At 39.4% G+C, this 24,086-nt stretch overlaps 1 protein-coding gene across 3 annotated transcripts in view; it reads right to left on the reverse strand.

Moving 5' to 3' along the window:
* The window catches only part of rnf111 (ring finger protein 111), a 119,837-nt gene that overhangs the window by 82,587 nt on the left and 13,164 nt on the right, over positions 1-24,086 (reverse strand). The window contains exon 2 of one of the 3 annotated variants that reach the window (XM_043677444.1): positions 10,655-10,735. The exons of the other annotated variants lie outside the window; for them this stretch is intronic. The gene's annotated coding sequence lies outside the window, so the exon portion shown is untranslated. The remainder of the gene's footprint in view (positions 1-10,654; positions 10,736-24,086) is intronic. 3 annotated transcript variants of the gene reach the window in all.

Raw genomic sequence — 24,086 nt, forward strand, 5'->3', positions numbered from 1 at the left:
TTTAAATAGGTAACAATGTATTTGAGCCGAAAGGTCAAAGGTTCAAGCCCCACAACAGGACAGTACAGTATTGAACTAATATTTGGTCGGGGCTGCTGTGTCGTGCTTGAGATGAGGAAGGCGAACATAAACATTTTACAGCATTATTAAGAGCGAGAGAGGAATACCTCTGGTCAACATTTATAACTCAACCAACAGCACTAAACAATTATATTGCTGGTTGTCTCACTTCCGATTTTGGAAGTGAAGCTTGTGCACAGTCTTTTCGACTCCAATTAGATAACCAAAAGGGATTGATGATTGGCTGGCTCTTTCTAAATTATATAATGATTTAATCTAGACTTTGTTACTTCTTTGGATTCATCATCTATCGCTAAAATTCCAAAATAAAAACTTTGATTGTAAAAACTTGCATTAAAGTCCTACTCTTCAAGTACAGGAAACAAACAGTATTTTCATTGTACCAACATAAATATCCGACAGATTAACTTTTGAATTAACCTCAATATATTTTCAACCTTGCAGCTTCCAAGCTCGATCTCGGATATCGATCAACTCATAACATTCTCTCTAATCTGAAACACTTAAAACTTTTATCTGGCATGACAGTTTGTCTCAATATTTTTTCAAAATTATCTGCTTTTTATCCATTTGTGTCAGCTTGGTTCTCAGCAGCTAAGAGGAAACATGTTGCTGGAGGGACAGACTGTAATGTGCTGTAAATACTCCAGACAGAAATCCTAATTTATGCCTCATCTGTTTCTGTGATATCAAAATATAAACAAATGACGCCAAAGTAAAAAAAAGTTTTACGACAATCATGAAATGAACATGCGGCATAAAATGAAAAGCAACCGTTATTTGTTATTCACCAAGGATTTGTCTCAGATAGTTGTACCAATGGCAACGATGGGAGCATGTTGATATTAATTCCAAAGCTGGTACAAACATTGAATTGAATTGAATTTATTGTCACGCGTACTGAGGCACAGTGAAAAGCTTTGTCTTCTGAGCAATACAGGCAGATCACAGAGTTAAGTAGCATAGCTAAGTAAATAATAGGTAAACATCGGCAAAAAATAAAAACACAGGTACAGGCAAATGTTAAGAGTTTGAGAGTCCATTCAGTATTCTAACAACAATCGGATAAAAACCAGCTGTTTTTCTTTTACCTTCTCCCTGATGGTAGAGATTGTAGAAAAGCATTGCCGGGGTGGGATGGATCTTTGAGAATGCTGGCAGCCTTTGCTTGACAGCGGGCCTGGTAGATGGATTCTATCAATGGGAGGTTGGTCTTTGTGATAGGCCCAGCCGAGTTCACCACTCTCTGGAACAGTCTCTGATCTTGAATGGTACAGTTGCCATACCAGGTCGTGATACACCCAGACAGAATGCTCTCGATGGCACACCTATAAAAGCTGTTGAGGATATTCGCCATCATGCCAGATTTCCAACAGCTGCCTGAGAAAGAGACATTGTTGGGCCTTTGTAACCAGTGCATCCACATGAAGAGTCCAAAAAAGCTTGTTGTTGATGACCACTCCCAGGAGCTTGACACTCTCTACTCATGCCACCTCTGTGCTGTTAATATATAGGGAGTCATGAGTAACATCCCTCTGAAAGTCAATAATGAGTTCCTCAGGTTTGCCATTGGTTCAGTACACTTTTACTGCGGTGTATCATTGCTCACATGTTAACATTATCTCATAAGTTGTATTTGATACAAAAATATTCCTTTTTACAAAATAAAAACTGGTCAAGACAACCCTTTCAATGTGTTGAAGCACAGAAATTTTATTGCACTTCCTCAGACTCTTTTTTACATTTTCTTTCATAAAACCTCAACTTCTGCTCAGCTATCAAAAAGATGTACATGTAGATACAATAAATATCTACTCTTCTGCAACTATCATTAAACAGATTTGGTTAATTAAGTGACTTTACTGGTCTTAACATTTTTGCTTTCAAATTTGCCTCAAAGAGCAGAGGAACTTAACGCAATTTTGTGCTATGCTGTCAAATTCAAAAAGGGTACAAGTAGTTGGACTCATTTTAAACCAAAAGGTTGTGAGCATAAAATTTAAATCAAACATTCAATGCTGTGCTGAGAAAGTGCTGTAGTGATGAAGACAGTGCTTTTCAAAATGGAATATTAAACTGAAGCTACATGCATTCACTCAGATTTAAAGATACACAGCACAGAAACAGACCTTTCGGTACTACTCGTCCACGATGACCTGATATCCTAAATTAATCTTGCTACATTTGCCAGCATTTGAGCCATGTCTCTCTAAACCCTTCCTATTCATGTACCCATCCAGATGCTTTTAAATGTTGATTGTACCCACCTCAACCACATCCTCTGGAAGCTCGTTCCATGTATGCACCACCCTCAGTTGCCTTTAAAATCCTTCCCCCCCTTACCTGAAACCTATGCTGTCTGGATAGTTTTGGAACTCCCTGCCTTAAGGAAAAGACCTATTTTCCCTATCCATGCCCTTCATGATTGTATAAACCTCAATAACATCATTCCTCAGCCTCCAATACTCCACGGAAAATCACCTCAGCCTATTAGGTCTCTCCCTATAGCTCAAATCCTCCAACCCTCGCTGCACCCTTGTAAATATTTTCTGAACCCTTTCAAGTTGTAAAACTTCTTTCCTATAGCAGGGAGACCAGAACTGAAAGCAGTATTCCTAAAGTAGCTAACAAAATGTTCTGTAAAGCCACATCCCAACTCTTATACTCAATGCACAGACCAATAAAAGCAAGCATACCAAATCCTTTTTCACTACCCTCTCTCCCTGAGACTCAACTTTCAAGGAAATTGGAATCTGGACTCCAAAGTCTCTTTGTTTGGCAATGTTCCCTAGGACCTTACCATTAAGTGTACAAGGCATGCCCCGAGTTGCCTTGCCAAAATGCAACATTTCACGTGTATCTAAATTAAACTCCATCTGCCACTCCTTGGCCCGTTGGCCTATCTGGTCAAGATCCTTTTGTACTGTGAAGTAACCTTCTTTGGTGCCCACTAGACCACCAATTTGGTGTCATCTACAAACTTACAAACCATATCTCCTATATTCACATCCAAATTATTTATATAAATATCAAATATCAAACATATCAAATATTGGATCGAGCACCAATCCTTGCAGTACACCCCTTGTCATGGGCCTCCAGTCTGAAAAGGAACCCCTTACCACACCGTGTCTCTTATCTTCATATCAATTTTGAATCCAAATGGCTAGCTCTTACAGTATTCCATGTGATCTAATTTTTCTAATCAGTCTATCATGCAGAACCTTGATGATTGCCTTGCTGAAGTCCCTATAGACAACATCCACTATTCTGCTTTCATCAATTCTGGATTCGTTGTTGGTTTGTTCGCCAAGCCGCTAGGTTTGTTGGCAGATATTTCATCCCCTTTCTAGGTGACATCATCAGTGCTGTTTTGCCTCCTGTGAAGAGCTGCTGTACTGCTTCACTTTGAAGTTATGTGGTTCACTTCGAGCTGTTTCCAATTGGTCCCGGTTCTGGTTTTCCATTGCATAGAGTCATAGAGATGTACAGCACAGAAACAGATCCTTCTGACCAACTCGTCCATGCTGACCAAATATCCCAAACTAATCTCGTCCCATTTGCCAGTACTTGGCCCATATCCCTCTAAACCCTTCCTATTCATCAATCCATCCAGATGTCTTTTAAATGTTGTAATTGTACCAGTCTCCACCACTTCTTTGGCAGCTCATTCCATACATGCATCACCCTCTGCATGAAAATGTTGCCCTTCAGGCCCCTTTTACATCTTTCGCCCTCAGCCTAAATCTATGCCCTCTCATTCTGGACCCCCCACCCCAGGGAAAAAATGTTGTCCATTTACCTTATCCATGCCCCTGATAGTTTTATAAACCTCTAGAAGGTCATTGCAGCGGTTTGTATATACGGTCCAGGTCAATGTGTTTATAATGCAGTCAGAGGAAGAGTACCACGATTCCAGGCATTCCCTTGCTGTTCTTTGTTTGGCCAGTCCCAGTATCATTCTGTTGACTTGGACCCAGTATACAAACAGAAAACTGGAACTGGCACCAACTGGAAACAGCTCAAACACATACATTCTAAGTACAGCAGCACTTCACAAGAGGCAAAACAGCTCTGGTGGTATCAGATAGAAAGGGGACAAAATGCCTGCCAATAAAAACCTACCAGCTCAGCAATCAAACAAAGAATGAATCCAACCAGCTCCCGAGCAACAGATTTTAAGGAAACTTTTATTCATTAATCCACTTTGTCACTTCTGCAAAAAGCTCAATCCAGGTTCGTGAAGCACGATTTTATGCACAAAGCTATCTGCATACCCTTATCAGTCCTTACTTTGCCAAATATAAGTAAACCTTGCCCCTCGGAATCCCCTCCAACAACTTACCCACCACTGACATCAGGCTCACTGGTCGAAAAGTTCCCTTGCTTTTCCTTACTGTGATATTAAAGAGTTAATTTGCTCTGTTGACTTCCAGGAAATTAAGTGCCCTGGGGGCAGGGTGGGGTGCCTCTGTTCTACAGGTAGAATGGAACTGAATTTACATTCATCCCTTGTCATTTAGAGCCATTTACACAGCCACCTCTTATTATTTAGAGATAATTTACATTTGCATCATCATCATCCTACTGAAAATCAATAAGAACACGACAGTTGGAATTTTAACTAGTCCCTGTAGCTTAAAAAATGATTCACAACAGATTTGAACATTAAGGGATGCTTTTTATTATATTGTTTCTGGAAATGATGTAGTCACTGCATTGTGTCTTGAGGGGCATGTGACTGTGGGGGAGTGGCCAGGGGCTGTCTTGTGGGCATTACTGACTGTGATGTGAAGATTTTGTACAAAGGAAGGACTGTTCCTTTGTCCAGGGAGACCTCTCGACATGCTTCGCAAGAGATCATAGTGAACTATTTTGAAGAGTAAAGAATTCTCCCTAGTGTCTATATTTCATGGCGAAGAGTGTTAAGAGTTTCTCCACAGCTTGTAGTGTATTTGCTTAATAAAATTTAGTTGTTGTTCACAGAAGTTGGCATATTACAGTTTCATCAAGTGTTTAAGAATCTCAGGAAAAAGAACTTAACATTATTACCTTTCCAAAATAATGGCACATAAACCAACCAACAGTATTCCGGCACCTTACCCGTGGCTATTGATAATACAATATCTCGGCAATGGGGCCAGCAATCACTTCCCTAACTTTCCACAAAGTTCTGGGGTAAGTCCCAGAGATTTATCCACCTTTATGCTTTTTAGGATATCCAGCCCCTCCTTCTCTCTAATATAGTCACCTTTCAAGATAAAGCAGTTCTCTAGCTTCCATATACTTCTCCACAGTAAACACTGATGCAACATTCTTGTTTAGTATCTCATCCATCCCCTACTGTTGCATACACAGCTAGTCTTGCTGATCTTTAAGGGCCCTATTCTCTCCTGAGTTACTTTTTTGTCCTTAATGTATTTGTACAAACTCTTTAGATTGTCCTTAACCCTATTTGCCAAAACTATCTCAAGTCCCTCTTTTGCTCTCCTGATTTCTCTCGAGTGTACTCTTACTGCCCTGATACTCCGAGGGATTCACTTGGTCTCAGCTGATATATACCTGATGTATGTCTCGTTTTCCTTGACCAGAGCCTCAATTTCACAAGTCATCCAGTATTCCCCTCACCTAACAACCTTGCCCTTCACACTAACAGGAACACACTCTCCAGGCTCTCATTATCTCTTTGTTGAAGGCCTCCAACTGTCCTGCGGTCCCTTTACCTGTGAACAGCCTCCCTCAATCAACTTTTGAAAGTTCTTACAACCATACATGCAAGAGATCATAATAAACTATGTTGAAGAGTAAAGAATTCTCCCTGGTGTCTAAATTTCATGCGTTTAGCCGAACAAGCGGTGGCCTAATTAAAACAAATGTTCTTTCAGGGTTTTAACATGAGTAGATGCTGAGAAAATGTTTCCCTTACCTGAGGAATCTGGAACACAGGTCATAACCTGAGGATAAAAAGGGCTGGCCAGTAGGAATCAGATGTGAGCAAAATTATTTGACTCTAAGGGTTGTGGATTTTTGGAATTTTCTACCCCAGCGAGCTGCAGATACACATAGTCATTAAATTTGTTAACTGCAAGGAGGATAGTGTAAGACTTCAAGAGAATACAGACAGGCTGCCAGACTGGGGAGATACTTGTCTGCATTAAATTTCAATTACCAAGTATGACATGTTAGAAAGAATGAGGAATGGCAAAAAATTAAATCAAGAATAGGGGTATGTGCATGAATCATTGAAGGCTACAGCATGTTCAAAAGGTGGTGAATAAAGTATGTGGGAGCATGAGCTTTATAAAAAGAAACATGGAGTAGAGGCAAGGCAATTATAGCCAACTTTGAGAAATTCTGCCTCAACTGCAGTTTTGTGTCCAATTCTGAACATTACTTGTTAGGAAATGTGAAGGCATTCCAGAGGGTGCAGTAAGGTTTTAAGAATACATTCAGCGAAGTGTAATTTCAGTTACATGCTTAGCTTGGAAAAACTGGGGCCACTATCTTCACAAAGAGAAGTTCAGATAAGCTTTTCACAAACATAAAATTCCTTCAAGGAATTCCTTCACTGCCTGGGCCAGCATTTATTGCCGCTCCCCAGATGCCCTCGAAACAATGGTGCTAAGCTACATTCTTAAAACGCTGCAGTCCATTTGGTGTAGGTACACCCAGAAGGCCATTCAGGATGGAGTTCCGTTTTGTCAATCTAGTACCACTGAAGGAACGAGGATACATCCAAGTCAGAATAGTGAATGACTGGGAGGCGAACTTGCAGGTGGTTGTATTCCCACATGTCTATTGTCCTTGCCTTTCCAAATACATGTACATCCTGTCCCTCAGGATTCCCTCCAACAACTTGCCCACCACTGAGGTCAGGCTCACTGGTCTGTAGTTCCCTGGCTTGTCCTTACCACCCTTCTTAAACAGTGGCAACACGTTTGCCAACCTCCAGTCTTCCGGCACTTCACCTGTGACTATCGATGATACTAGTATCTCAGTAAGAGGCCCAACAATCACTTCTCTGGCTTCCCACAGAGTTCTCGCCTGCTGCAATTTTTGATAACCTTCCTCACTGTCCTCGATACCGCCTATTTTTATATCATATGCAAACATACTAATCATGCACGTTCTCATCCAAATCATTGATATGGATAACAAAACAGCAATGGCACGTACTGATCAGAGACACTCCACTAGTCACAGGCCTCCAGTCTGACAAGCACCCCCCACTATTACCCTTTGCTTTCTACCACCAAGTCAACTGTTTATCCAATTTGCCAGCTCACCCTGGATTTCACGCGATCTAACCTTCCAGAGCAGCCTATCATGTGGAACCTTATCACAGGCCTTACTGAAATCCATAAAGACTATGTCTACCACCCTGCCCTTATCAACCTTCCTGGTCACTTGGTCAAAGAACACTAACAAATTTTAAAGGCAGAATCTCCCATGCACGAAGCTATGCTGACTGTTCCTAACCAAACACTTTCCAAATGCATGTATATCTTATCGCACAGAATCTTCTCAAGTAACTTATCTACCTCAGATGTGAAGCTTACTGGAGGTTTACAACAGTTGTAAACCTCCAGTCTTCCAAGACCTCACCCAATGCTAACCATTATGCAAAAATCAAAAAGTGTGACACTGGAAAAGCATAGCCGGTCAGGCAGCATCTGAGCGGCAAGAGAGTTGAGGTTGAGGACAAGCTCTTCATCGAGAATGATGATGAGCTGATGCTCGAAATGTTGACTCTCCTGCTCCTCAGATGCTGCCTGACCAGCTGTGCTCTTCCAGTGCCACACTTTGTGACTCTGATCTCCAGCATTTGCTGTCCTCACTTTCTCCTAGTTGATTGTGCGAAGATATCAGTCCAGGTCTCCGCAATTTCTTCTCTAGCATCTTGAAGTGTCCTTGGATAAATCTGATCAGGACAAGGACATTTATCAACTTTTTGGTATTCTAATACATCCAACACCTCCTCTATTGTAATGTGGACTGTCCCCAAAATATCATCACTAACTCTCTGAAGTTCCCAAGTTTTCATGTCTTTTTCCATGGTAAACAGAGGAAAAATATTCATTGAGGGCCTCACCCATCTCCTGCAGTTCCACACATACGCATCTACTTGGGTCTTACAAGGGTCCTATCTTCTCTCTCGTTATTCTTTTTCCTTTAAAGAATCTCTTTAGATTCATTTTCACCTTCTCAGCCAAGACTATCTCATGCCCCCTTTTCGCCCTCCTGATTTCCTTCTTCACTAAACTCCTATCTCCCCTACATACCTCCAGGAGTTTCCTTAATCCCAGCTGCCTATACCTGAGCCATACCTATATTTTTTTCCTGGTCAAAGCCTCAATACCTCAACAACCAGGGTTCTCTATTCCTGCCAACTTGCCCTTCACCCTCACAGGAACATACAGACCTTGAACTCTGGCTATCTCCCTTTTAAAGGCTCCCACTTGCTGGAGGTCCATTTGCTTGCTAACAAACTACTCCAATCAACTTCTGCGAGCTCCTGTCTAATTCCATCAAAATTTGCCTTTCCCCAGCTTGGAACTTGAACCTGTGGACCAGTTTTGTCCCTCTCCATAACTATTTCAAAATTAATAGAACTATGGTCACTGGTCCCAAAGTACTCCCCAACTATCACCTTAGTCACCTGTCCTGCCCTATTTCCCAAGAGGAGGTCACGTTTTGCACCTTCCCAAGTAGGACCCTCTAGATACTGCTTGAGGAAACTTTACTGAAAGCACTTAAATTCTAGCCAATCTAAGCCCTTAATGATATGGCAGTCCCAGTCTCTGTTAGGAAAGTTAAGATCCCCTACCATGACAACTCTAAAGTCTTGAAAGTTCATGCAAGATCAACTCTGTATTCAACTCTCACCATCAGACTTTTGCCAGCATTTATTGCCCATCCCTAGTTGTCCTTGATACTGCTACCTACACTCGCCCAACATGGCCTTGAATATTATGACTCTTCATGTGTCATGCTTACCAATTCACACAAGGGTACATAATTTTATGAAAGGTTTTCTGTCATGCAGAGGGTGGTAATAATCTGAAATGTACTGCCTGGGAGGATAGTCAAAGTGGGAAACCTCAAAATCTTTTAGAAGAATTTGGATGAATACTTGAAACATCCGAACAATTAAGGTGACGGTAAAAGTGGTGGAAAATGGGAACAGCATAACTAGGTCAATGTGGGTCTGAGGGGCCAAGGTGCCTCTTGTGTTCTGTTTTGCTGTATGACTGTACATTTTACCATTGCAGTATAACAGTAAATTTTATGAGTGGACCCATAGATTACTGTTTCTGCCAAGTTTAATATCTATGCTATGTGGAGGCCGCATTCTCTGATCATTATTATGACTAAGACCAGAAAATGGACAGATTAGGTTTAAAACTCAAGGCCTGTGGTGAGAAAGAATTACTTTATTACTGACAGACCTATTGTCCTGGACAAAATTAAACCAAGTGCTCCTTCTGCATTCCAAGAATAAAAATATCAAGCAACACAAGTTAATGTTAACCGTTAAAAAATGAACAGAGGATTACATAGGGTAGACAGAGAAAGACTTTTTCCTAGGATGACGACATCATTTTGTACGAGAGGGCATAACTACAAATTGAGGGGTGATAGATTTAAGACAAATGTCAGAGGCAAGTTCTTTACGCAGAGAGTGGTAAGGGCGTGGAATGCCCTATCTGCTAAGATAGTCAACTCAGCCACATTAGGGACATTTAAACAATCCTTAGATAAGCACATGGATAATTTTGGGATAGTATTGGGGGACGAGCTGAGAATAGTTCACAGGTCGGTGCAACATCGAGGGCCAAAGGGCCTGTTCTGCGCTGTATTGTTCTATGTTCTAAAGCCAACTTTCACAGAAAATTGATAAGCTGATAACATCTATACTATTACAAGTCAACAGGTATCACTTCTCAATAAACAAAATTAAAATTGTACAGCAAAAAGACAAGAGCTTTCACTATAGATTTGTGTATTCAAGCCCATGTTTGTATCTCTAATCACACTTAGATATTCCACAAGTGATTATAACACAGCATGATTATGAACTTAATGAAACATGAAGTTAAAAACCAATTCATAAAATGATGAACATATGTAGGTATATCCTTTTTGTGCCTGAGTCATGGCAAAAGTGGAACATGACTCATGTTTTACCTTGATGATTGAAATACACCTCATTCTACTGACAACAAACAAACTTTACTACAGCCATTTCATCACCTGGGTACTGTATACAAATTCTCCTGCACAGACTTAACAGCAAGATTAGGAAGAAAGCACTGCTTTTACGACTTCATCCTTCTAATTTGCACAGCGACCATAAACAAAAAGTTTGTCTGAAACTTAAAAGAGCAATTTTTTTTCAAACCAGGCATCAGAACTTGATGGTATTTGGTAATGATATTGGATGTCTGAACCAAAGAATGCAAATTCAAAACCCACTTTGGCAGTTCAAGATTGTCAGTTTTAAATAAGAAAGCCAGTAACCATGGACTATTCATAAAACACAGTCAGGTTGTTGTAAATCCCACATACTTACCAGTGGCTTTTTGTTTTGATTTCACCTTTTTATGGGAATGTGACTTTCACAGGCAATGGAGACATTGGTGAATCCTTGCTTCTGTTGGCAAAAATAAATCCAACTTCAACATGAGCACTCCTCAAGATGTGCACCACGAGACACACATTTTTAGATACTGGAAACAACTAGAAAGTTAGCCAATCTTTTTGGCTTAGGACAGATATTCCACAGAAATGGAAATGAAGCCATTTTTAAATTACTTTCCCAGTGACAAAGGCAGCAAAGCCTTCGCCTTTGCAGGTCATGTCACAAATAGGAAGTATAAAATCTATCAATCAGGGGTGTTGACTAGGGGGTCTACATTTAAAGTGGAAATTTACATTTTAAATTTATTGTATATTACTTTAAATTATCTGTTTCATACCCAAGTATAGAAATGTTAAATGACAACAGCTGAAGCTATTATCAGCACTTTAATCAAGGTAAAGAATTAATTGTGAGAAAAAACACACAAACACATGAAATCTGATTCTCCAACTGAGTCGTGCATTATCAGCAGCAGATTTTTTCTGTGTGTTCAGTGGATAAACGTAGGGCAACTCCTCAAATATAAACATCACCTTAAGTGTACCTTAGATGGAGTCATATCTCGCACATAGGAAGATGGCTGTGATTGTGACTCATCAAATACTGAAGCAGTCATGCTCCATAAGCGGCAAGATTTGCACAATATCCAGGCTTGGGCTGACAAGTGGCAAGCAGTACTTGGGCCATACAAATGCCAGGCAATGATCATGGCCAGTAAAAAAAAAACAATCTAACCATCGTCTCTTGACATTCAATGGCAAAACACTGCTGATTCATCACTGGCACAAGTCAGGAGTGTGATGGAATACTCCCCACTTGCATGGATGAGTTCAGCTCAAACAACTCTCTAGAAGCTTGACACATCAGAGACAGCACATTGCGTTTGACTTAATTTTTGTTTATGCAAGCGGTGCCAGTCACCCCAACACTGTCCCGACTCCATCGAGAAGGACAAAAGCAATAGATACATAGGAACACCACCACCTGCAATTTCCTCACCAAGGCACTCATCAACTTGAATTGGAAACATATTGCCATTCCTTCAGTGTTGCTGCGTCAAAATCCTGGAATTTCCTCCCTAATGACATTATGAATTTACCAATAGCCATGAGCTTCTCTGGGAATCATCAAGCTAAACTCTTGACTTCTAGCTCTCCACACTGGTTCTCTTAACCTGTACTTCGCTGCACCCCCACCATCCCCAAAATAAGTGCTTTCTCGTTAGATTGTAAGCCTGAAATCATCTAGTTCTAATGGCGAATATGTTGAAAATATTAATCTCTTGTTTTTCAGGTGCTGCTGGGTGTTCAGATTATTTACACCTTTTCTCCTCTTAATTTTTGGTTACATTGTGCAATTTGTCTAGATAATAGCTGTTAGTAAGATCAAGCTCTACTCTGCCACTTTCACAATTTTGGCAACAAAAGGCAAGGAGCTAAAAGGTATCTCCCCAGATAGAAGGGACATTTAAGTTTGAAGACATATCCAGCACAACTGCAGCAGTTCAAGAACCTGCTCAAAGGCAACTAGAAATGGGCAATAAATTCTAGGCAGCAACGTCCACACCCCGTAAGTGAATAAAAACAAAACCTGCAGTAAAATACATTAAATTCACAATTATCGACTGTCACATTTCAAGGGATCTGCCAACTAAAATTATTTGAACAGAATTGGAACTGGATGATGTTTCTAACTTGAGGGAAGTGGCATGTTCTCACCACATTTGAAGCATTATCGTCAAAAGATAAAAATTCTTGTACATTTTATAATTTAGTTCAGAAGTAACCAATGGATATGCCTTTAAACTTAAAATGTCCCTTCTCTCTGGGAACCTTTTATCTCTGCCCTTTGTTGCCAAAATTGTGGAAGTGGCAGAGTACAGCTGGATCTTACAAACAGCTACCATCTAGAATGATCATGAAGTAAATTGCACAATACAGCTAAAAATGAAGGGAAGAAAAAGTGTAAATAATCCAAACATCCAACAGCACCTGAACAACAAGTGATTACTTTTTTCAAGGTATTCACCACATTAAGGAGAAGATTTCAGGCTTGCAATTAAACTGAAGAAAACATTTTGGGGGGAGGGGCGGTTAGAGGTATGCGTGATTAGGGTACAGGGTTAACAGAAAAGGTGTGACAAGCTAGAAGTCAAGAGTTTTGCTTGGTAATTGCCGGAGAAGCCAATGAATTAAATACCCAGTGACTCTAGTTTTTTTCACGAAAAAAAAGTGTGGATGATATAAATTATGAGATAAAGATCTTTGAAACATGGAAAAGGTAAAAAGGTAATGAGGAAGGAGGATATGAAAGTACAGTGGCTAAATAAAAGGTGGTGATAAGACAAGATAGAATGAACTAAAATGTAGTGGGAGTGGGATAAGAAATTGTGCTAGAAAATACGAGTCTTCAGACATGGATGTAAACACTCAGCAAGCCCAGCAGCAACTAAAAAGATAGACTCACACCCAATTGCAGATATGACACTGCCCACTCCCCACCCATCATCCAAAAGCCAGTTCAAATGAATACTGTCTCAGCTTTAAGTGTTACCCAATGCTTTCACTGGTTGGAGACAACTTCAAGCAATTGTAGAAGTTGGTATTTGGGGGCTGCAAGTTGAGAGAGCCCATTTGACAGTCAGCCTGTCTTATGGATTTGAAGTGACTCAACAAGTTGACAGGAAGGAGGTTCATATTTCCTGTTCAACACCTGGGACATGCACTGCTTGGTCTAATGGAACAAATGTTTGACAAATATTTGCTGTGGGTGGCATTGAACTATGGAAAAAGAAAACCGCATGGAATGACAAACAGTTGCAGCTCTTCCAACAGTCCCTCAAACACTCAACTATCAGGTAGAATGTATAATTTCTTGTGGCCAATTCAGAATCTTTCAGTTTGCAGCTCACAAGGATCAGCCACAAATTTCTCTTCATCATTACTCCAAGCATAGGACACCCATGATGTTCTCAGGAACGATCCAGGTTTTCTCTCTACCAAATGTTTATTCCTTCCTTCCGATTTATAAGGGTTTCACTGGAACATACTTGGAAAAATTCGAGTACTACACATATATGGGCTCACATCAATGCATCAATTCCTAGCCGTCATTGTTTCTGACATGCATCTGATCCTTATAATCAGACAAAATAGTCAACTATTTGGTAGCTATCACCTGCAAATCTGATGCCACAAAGTTAGTTCAGGACAACAAGTCAAGATTTTCTGAAGAATAGGTCATTAAAGGCCAAATAGTTGTCTTTATATTGTTTACAAAACTACAAGATAAAATAGATGTTCAAATACAGGATACTTCATTACACCACACCCATATGAAACATCAACCCAAGAAAGATGACTAGCCAAAAATAATGGTAAATGATGCGAGGTTAACAAATATTTTTCATTTAATTTAAATGAGCACTATGGGGTTCCTTTTGGCAAAGAGATATAATGAAGACGAAGGAAACGAGTTTGTACTCATGGCTTAAAATGTCACATAAAGCTTGTCTCAGCATCTTTGCTGCATTCACAAACATGAGAAACTCCCACATGACTCCATTGTTAAAGTCAAAACACATTTGCATTCTAACAAAATTTGGTGTAATATATCATATGCATTTGAAGCAGAGCTGAAATTATGGTGTCACTGCAACTAGTAGCCTACTGCTACAAAAACAAGTTAGGCAGTATTGGGGCCTGTCACCTATCACTTGCTTCAAATTCCTCAACAACCACTCAGTGAAGAGGAGCCAGAAGTAGACGAGGTTGTACAGTTCAGTGCCACAGTAGTACCCGTACACCCCTTCAAGGTCTGTCTGTTACATGCTTCCTTGTTCTCTTTACAACAAGACAGCTTTAAAAATTGATTAGACTGGCCAGTAGCTCTCTGAAGCAGGAGGAGATCTCATGTCAAGCTAATGCTACTAAAATGATTAAATGGCTGCGAGGTTCCTGTGGTAGGTGGAGATGCATCCTCGGCTTAATGTTTGGTTGGCTGGGTGGCAAACTCCACTACCCAAAAAATGTTGCTTCAGGTTAAAAATCATCAGCATGTGATGAAAAAGAACTTCAACCAGATGTCTGGGGAACCACTATATGTTAGAGGTGATTGTTTATTAGCATAGTTGCTAAGAATGCACGATTGTCATGATTAAATGCATTACATTTTATATACTGATGTGCAGCCACACTAATAAATGGGAAGATATCAAACAACTTGCTCAGTAAAATAGTGCTAAAACCTGAGGTGCTGATGCACAAATTATAAAATTATTGCTCATGTGACTCAGCTCTGTCCACACAGCACCAACAGACTCAGATCTCAATGAAACAATGTGCATTAATTTCAATAACAAATACTGAGAAACCATTCAACTTGGATTAGCAACTGGCCCTATCTAACAACACCACTCTTGAAATCAGATGAAAGGTGAAAAATTGTCTCTCTGTTGTGCAAAACACATGATTGATCGGTTAAAGTTATGGTTAATCCACTTGCCATTTTAGCTCAACGCAACCCTTCTGGACAAAGCTTCTTGGAAACCTGGACATGGTCATCAGATGGTATCCTTGGTAGGAAGAAGTTAACGTTAAAACATAACCAGTGACAGATTCAACAACCCTGAACCATGCTTGTACTCTTCTGTCATGAGTGAAAGCTCAAATGCTTCAGATGTGAAACGCTTAGATTTGGCATGAATGACTTTCAATGTGTCCTTCATGATTTCCCTTTCGATTGAGAGCAACTGGAATATGCTCAGTACCATCTTTCAAGTATAATTTATAATTTGGGACAGGCCTTGTAATCAATATTCGCATCCCATATTTTAGTAAGAAAAATTACAGAGAGCACCTGTCAACAATGCTACTCGGTTCCCTCATGGACTGGCAATCCTTTGTGTATCAGCGTGAAAGATTAATCTCATACCTTAGTACAATTAATAATATATATTTTGGGCAGGCCCAACATTTTCTGTGAGGCTAAAATGTAAATGAAATAGTACTGCATAAATAATGGGAGTATCAAAAATGTTGTCACATCCAATAGTAATTGGACTGAACCGAGGTGAAATGAAAGGGAAAAATAAATGATGTACAATAAATTAGGAGGGAGGATTCAAAGGAGTGCAAGGCATCCTCTCAGTCATGATTTGCTTTTCACCTTGTTGCTAAAGAGTCAACACGATTATTTTCTAGAGCAGCTACCCAAACAAAACTGCAGATTCCTTTATCCTTACAGTATAATAAAATGGTACCACCATCACCTAAGAGTTTAACTGGATTGGTAATGAGAGATTAATTTGAAAGCTGGTTCAACATCAGTTATTGAAAAGAAAACAATTGTTTTTAAGATGGAAGAGGTGCAATTTTAAATGCAGGCAGGGTATTCCAGATTTGCGACCATGCATGCTTTTGTTATTAAGCACCCGGTTTCATTTGCTAGGCAATATACAAGTACAATGACTGAAACACTATGGACCTCTGATTCAGAACTCATACCCCAGCTAATTTGGAAAAAAATTCAAACCAACTGTATTAATTGTAAGCCAAAGAAAATTGCAGAAAGTGACACCACAATGCTGCATGTTGTATTCTTCCTTGAAAGATCTTCCTTTCAAAAGGGGCAATCTTTCTATATAACAGGAAAACATGTTTATAATCTGCTCAGGAAAAGCAGAACACCAGAACAGTTTCTATATCTGTTTCCTTACATAGATATGATAGATTCTGACCAATAGCAGGGCAGTGGTCCTTGATTTCTGGTGAATATTACTTATCACTCAACTATCAAAACAAAAAACTGATGACTTGGTTATTCTCATATTAACCATTTTTGGGACCTTATGCACACCAATTAACAGCTGGATTTCCAATAGTAGATCAGTGCCTATACTACTTCAGTAATTGGATGTAAGGCAATTTGGTACCCTATATTTTGAAACACACAACATAAATTGCAGGTCTTACATTCTTTGTTCATTCAAATTTACGTTTTATGTAGATATTTTATGGAAGTTCATCAAGTATATCTAAAATGAAAACAACTTTAAAAGACTGCAACTCTACAAAGAATCACTTCCACTTCATAAATACAGCATTAGTAAGATGAGGAGGAATTTCTTCTGAGGTTAGTGAATTGGAGAGCTATTGAGAATGGGTCATGAAATATTTTCAAGTTTGAGATAGACAGACTTTTAATGAGTAAAGGAATCATGGGTGATGGGGACATGGCAGGAACGAAGAGGTCAGGAGTCAGATCAGCTATGTCTCATTGAATGGCAGAATTTAAAAACCTGATATGAACAATTACTCTGAATATGGTGAAATGTATAGAAGTGCGCTTTGAAGTTATAAACCTCAACATTAGTTCACTTACACAAACTATATCGAAGCACACCCATTTTCATAAAGAATCCAGTTGAAGAAAAACACTAGCAAGTTTATGCTTGTCAGCTGCCGAATGGCCAAATGTTGCAATTGTTGTGGGAGGTAGCAAACAAAGATTATCTGTACCTCAATCAAATAATTCTAACATGACTCAGGACTGGAATACACAGTCCCCGATCCCAACCTCCCCGGGATAAACTGTACGATCAAAGGGCTGCCACAACTCACAATTCTAGGGCACATTCAAGGACAGAATTGATGCCTGCAGGCCAAACATCTAACTAGCACATGCCAAAAGGTGAGGTAATAAAAATAAATTTGCAGTAATTAAAAAGGTGGAAAGAGCCCAAAAGGTGGAAAACTAAAAACAACCCATTGTTGAGACATGTCTGTGCACAAATGATAGACTCAGAAAACCTGTATCACTAGTAAAATGGATCTGCTAGATCAGGGTTTCCTAAAGTGGGGTCATAAGATCGGAGGCAGTATTGGGCTTGTGGAGTTCAGACCACTTCCAACAGGCCCTTGCTCTCACGGTCCTCCTTAAAAAAAATTTCGAGTCTCCATATAAAATCTGTGTGCAGATGTTTGGGAAGCACTCTCTTCAATAAACTAATATGTTGTCGAGAAGAGAGAAGAAACAATACCAGAGATCATGGCTTTATATCAAAATTAACAGTATACTTATTGGGCTGAAGCTGATGAGTTTTAAGACTGAATATCAGTCAGTGACTTAAAATAGCAGCTTCTAAGATGGCGGAACATTTACATCACTGTTCCCTACAAAGCTCATGGCCATTAATATGGAGCCAGACTGCCTAGAAAATCCAAGACACAATCACCTTAGAGGATTATAAATGGTACATTCCCCTGACCCAATCACCAGTATATTCAACTGAACTTGAAAAAAGTAATTTTACCAAATTTGTTTGGACAATAGGCCTCAGCTGAGAAAGGAATTTGTCCAGCCATAACCCAAATCATGACTGAGCCATGGGCCTTCAGTCAACTTGCACTGACCATGATTGAATAATTGGTACATTGTTGAGGAGGATTGCAAATGAGCAACCAAGTTGGTGTTTTAAAAAACAACTTTCTCCTAGACCAAAGAACAAAAGATGAGATGCACAAGCAGGAACCTAAGTAGGCCCACTTCCCATCTCTCCATTCACCCTGGAAAATGGATATCTTCCAATCAACCAGTTCAGAAGTGATATTGTACCTCCTCTGGAGCAAGTGGATCTTGAATCTGAACCTCCTGGCTCAGAGGTAGAGACACTATCACTGCACCACAAGAACCCTTCTATTCATCTTACAGGCAGTGTTTTAAGTATAAAGCTTGACTCTGGAATAAAAGATTTAAATCATCCACCAACATTTTTAAATTGGCTTGATGCAAAATCCAGAAAGACCCTTGGCCTCTCTGAAACCACCCATAGCATCAGTCTCCTATATCCATATAGAACTGACTTTTCTTCCTCCCCCTAACCAGTGAGTTGCTTAAAATAGCCTCATTTATCCATTCACTTGGCAATACAACATGTTCGAGTGTACAGTGTTGAGGGTGTGTGTGTGTGTGTGAGAGAGTGAGAGAGTGAGTGAGAGAGTGAGAGAGAGAGTGAGTGAGTGAGTGAGTGAGTGAGAGAGAGAAGAAAACTCTAATGCATCTGAGACAAAGTGTTATTGATCAGATCAGGTGTTAAGAAACAATACTTACGCAGTTAGAAAACCTATAAGTTTCAGCACTAAAACTGTTAAGCACCCACATAATTGACAAGTATACACTTTGATAAAAACGCTTGGTGCAGGCAAATAAGTAGTGGATAAAAGAGCCATTCTACCACTTCTCATCTGACTTCAGAACCTTGCTACACTGATCTTTCATGGGTTTTACACATATTAAATCACAAACACAAGCAAGCTAATTATACCTGAGTTGAGCTTCACTTTGTACAAATGGTAGCCAATGGCCTCTTGCACTTTTGTAAGAGTAACTGTTCTGACCAACACAAAGCTATGCCAGGCTGCTCAGTGGAAAAAGGGATTAATGTGCAAATCACGTGACCAATTCAACCGGCTACTGTTTGATATTACAGTTATAACTTGTAACTAGAGAGAACCATAATACTTGATTATGACTTGTTTACAGATTTACTTGCTACTTGTTCTGCAATTTCTCATCCAATGGACATACAGAAAAGTGAAGCAGCTAAATCAAGTCAGTGATACAGTGTTATATCTGCACACGTGATCTGGAGCTTGTTGTTAACTTCCAACACCTATTGTACATTTTGGATTACACTCAATGAATAAGAACAAATGCATAAAATTATGCAAGGACAGCTCTTAGCAAATTTACAAAATTTGCATCTTCAATGTTCTATAGGCAACTTAATGAGACATTTAAGATATCAGAGGGTTAGATAGGTTGGACAGTGAAAGCCTTTTTCCTTGGATGGCGATGGCTAGCATGAGGGGATGTAGCTTTAATTTCAAGGGTGATAGATATAGGTCAGATGTAAGAGGTAGTTTCTTTACTCAGAGAAGAGTAGGAACATGGATCGCAATGCCTGCAACACTAGTAGACTCACCAACTTTAAGGGCATTGAAATGGTCTTTGGATAGGCATATGGACGAGAATGGACTAGAGTAGGTTAGATGGGCTTCAGATTGGTTCCACAGGTTGGTGCAACATTGAGGGCCAAAGAACCTGTACTGTGCTGTAATGTTCTACATTGTAATGTGTACAACAGATCTTCGAAACATTGTTCATTTGGAATAGAAGCAAGTGATGTACAATGAAAGAAATAAAGAAAAGGTACATGCACAGTGCTTTTTGAAAGAAAATAAATGCAAGCTGAGGTCTTAATTAGGTTTCGTTATTTCTTATATATCTTCTCTACACCACAAGTACCTTTCCAACATATCCCATAGAGTATCCAGGAGGTACAGTAGTTTCAGGCTTCTGCCTCAGATAGTACAGCATGCCTAATCTGCAGGTGGCACTTTTGGATTGCAGGGAGTGCATCAGTTTCCACTGCTCTACCTCACACTCTGGAAATCTGTAGTAAAATCATAGATGACTGTCTATCTACCAGTCTGCCTGACAGATCACAAGAGAATAAAGCTTACTTCATTATGACTCCAGATTGTCCAAACAAACCAATACCTTAAATGAGTCAGAGATCCCATATGTGAACAGTAGTGGGAAAGTTAACAGTGCTCAAGTTAAGCAACCCACATGTTGTTAAATATCCAGCATTGATCATTCATATACTTGGAATTTGAATATTTTGGCTTTTTCAAACTGTAGTCCAACAATACTGACATGATTTGAAATCTAAACTTCAGAATTGTAGCTGAGATAAAGCAACAAAAGCTTAGTGATTGAAGGAGTTCTCACTCAGAACTGAAAATTAGTGTAAAGATAAAATTCTGGTTCTGCAAAATAAATCTTAAAATAATCTTTCTTAAAGATTATTTCTTTAAAATAATCTTAAGAGACTTCAATATTGGATCTTCCCATAACTCAATGATGAATTGTTCTACATAACATTGTACCAAACTATACACACCAATATTGACTCAGCAAAACTCACACACAATGTTGAAACTTGCCCAAGAGATTCCAAATTTGGGACAGAAAATAATAAGTATTAAGGCTCCTGATCCTACTATTCAGTGGCTATCTCACATTCAAGGTTGAGATGGACAGACATTTGCAATATGGGAATTGCAAGTGGAAATAAGATCAAAGATCAGTCATGATCTAACTGATTGACGGAACAGACTTGAGGGCTCCTATGGCCTCCTTTTTTTGAGAATTAGAATTCCTACAGTATAGAAATAGGTCCTTCTGCCCAACAAGTCCACACTGACCCTCCAAAGAGTATTCACCCAGACCTATTATCCTCCCCTATTATTCTATATTCCCCCGACTAATACAACTAACTTACACATCTCTGAACAGTATGGGCGATTTAGCTTGGCCAATTCATCTCTGGACTGTGGGAGGAAACCAAAACACCCGGAGGAAACCCACACAGACACGGGGAGAATGTGAAAACTACACACAGACAGTCACCCAAGGTTGGCATCGAATACGGGTCCCTGGCACTGTGCGGCAGCAGTGCTAATCACTGAGCACTTATGTTTCAAGCTATGACAAGATATAACACCAATGACAAGCAAAATATTGCAGCTGCAAGAAATCTGAAACGAAATAAGGACACAAATACTCAGCAAACAGTTCAGCATAGAAATAAATGTCCAGATTACAAGTAAAAATTGTTCATTTGAACAGTGGTAAAGACAATGGAGAATGGGTGTGTAGAATGGCATAACCTCACAAGTGCTCTTAAGAGCAAAGAGACATCACAAGGAAAAGTCTGAAAATAAAATGTTTTATCTGATATTCATTGATCATTGGACCGAAAGGTCTGTTTCCATGCATTATGACAGACTCTTTAACTGATGCAACAGCCAAAGCTTTCAGCACCTTATATTTTTAATATTTTTAAGTCAACATCTTATACAGAATTCTGAATTTTAGACAAACGGAGTTTGTATTTTGAAGAAATTGGAGTGAAATTGATGGAACTTGTTACAACGTTGTGGAGGTGGGTGGCAGAAGGGATGGTTGGCACATATGCATAATTTGCTGGACTCAACTATGGGAAAACTTGGAAGGTACATGATGGTGAAGCACAGCAAGACAATCATGAGATAAGAATCAGTATAGTTACTTAATAGCTTGCAAAACCATCAAATAATTTTAACAATTCAAATGCAAGGGAGTGTAAAAAGCACATATACAAATGCAAGTTCTTTCTTCTCTTGTGTCAATGTGGAAGGATCATGTGACAATAATGGAAGTCCACTGTAGGAGTCAATAACAAAAATTCAAGTGAGCTATTAACACAAAAAAAAGGCTGAAATTTATTAATTTTAAGCATACTGTACATTGAAAATTAGGCTTTATAGTGCATACAATGACTACAGGACCAGAAACAACGCATGCACAATCAAATCCCAATTAAACCACAAAGGGCTAGAAACAGAAGCAGTAAAAAATTAAAGATATACATAAACCTTTTGGTAAGTGTCTTTTCATTATCCAAGGAAAATCAATGTAAAAAGCATGATTTTTGAGCAGGTTTTAATTCAAAACAATGTCCAATGATGAGGGTGGATGGGGGAGAAAAGAGAACAGACTACTGCAGCTTTGCATTCAAGATAAAAATCAGGCAAGGTTCATTTGAACAACATGTAAAATTAAACAAAATGTAAAATCCTGAAGACCTTATGTCTTGTGGAACAAGACTGTGCAGTGAAAGATTCTTTGCATAAAAAGTGAACGAAGCATTGGACATTAAATGGTTGAATTTTCCTCAACATACTTCAGTTCTTTCAAACTTTATTTTCTTACCTGCCCTGTGCCCCGTTGACTGCTGAAATTTGACTGAGAGTCAGAGACATACAGCAAGAAACCGATCCTTGGATCCAACCAGTCCCACCTGCCTGCATTTGGCCCATATCCCTTCAAACCCTTCCTGTACATGTACTTATCCAAGTGTCTTTTAAATGTTGTGCCTCCCATTTCTGAAACAGTATGACAGTGAATTCAGCATGAAACCTGATTGTCCTCTTGAAGAGCAATTAGAAGATTTCTCAATACTGTATTTCTTGAGCAAGCTGCATCTGCCAAGATTCCACAAGCAACTGTATAAGTCTGGTGACACACACCTACACATGCCAGAATGTCAGACTGACAGCCACCCAAACATCTCAATCCTTATCTGTTTTATTTTCAATAATATGGATTTATTGGCCAAAAGTGTTTTTCCCCGTGATTAATTTCTTAAAATGTATTTATGCTTTGGGTTATTTACTGGAGTAAAACATTTACATTTTCATATTGCAAATTAAGTACGTTGACCAGCTTGCTTCTTCATTGAAAAAGTTTCGTTTTCTAATAAAATCAAGAATTTTGTATTCATTCAAAGGAACTTGGTTGATAGCTCTTTACTTTGCCATCTAATATTGCAAAAGTATGCAATCTGACATATCGGGAACAAGGCAAAACACTTAACATTTATACCATGACTCGCAAAATATTATCAACTAGAGAAAGACAATGCACTCTTTCCATCTTGGTTATTGCAGCTTCTCTTTTATCGCTGTTTTGGGCTTGCAGTTTTGACAGTGCCACCAGTATCTACTATTTCCAAGTTGTTTATTACCACCAGAACTCTTGTGCACTTGCACCATCCTGTCAGAGATTTTGGATTTGTTACAGTCAGATTTTTTTGGGAGTTGAACAGTAGAAGAGTGAAAGGGTCTTCTTAAATGACTCTCAGACTCAGCCATAGGTTATTGAATTAGTCTGTTTCAAACTATTCAATCGTATTGCCAGCCTCTATCCCTAACTCCATTTAGAAGATTTATCAGGACAGTGATCTCTACCCATTTTAAATGGAGTCCATCACAATGGAAGGTTCTCTCTTTCCTTCGCATCGATTGTTCCTACACCACTGTTAAGCCATTGTTTCACCCTACGTCAACTGTCATGTGGCTCAGGTAACAATCCAAAACCGATTACCTTCGATGTTCTGCATTTTAAACTGGACCTTAAATTTTTGAACTTTCTTCACAGATTAGAATTCCCAGTTCTATGCAAATTCTATGTGGACAACTACTGACTCTCCCCTCACAAAAAACCATGTCCTCCCAGAATATATTCTTAATCCTGGCATCAGGCTGCAGCAAAACCTTCAGAGCTCTTATTCATGTCTGCAGAGAGTTGTGTTTTACCTCCAGCAGACTTCGTCCACACCCACGTATGTACTAAACACCTTATTACTGCTGGTCAGAACTAACTGTTAGATCCAAAAGTCAATCTGACTTGCAGTCACATCATCCTGGCCCTGAGCATTCATCAACTCTAAATATCTACTGAGCCTGAAGAATGT

This window comes from Chiloscyllium plagiosum, chromosome 36 (assembly GCF_004010195.1).
Source record: "Chiloscyllium plagiosum isolate BGI_BamShark_2017 chromosome 36, ASM401019v2, whole genome shotgun sequence".
Lineage (NCBI taxonomy): Eukaryota > Metazoa > Chordata > Chondrichthyes > Orectolobiformes > Hemiscylliidae > Chiloscyllium > Chiloscyllium plagiosum.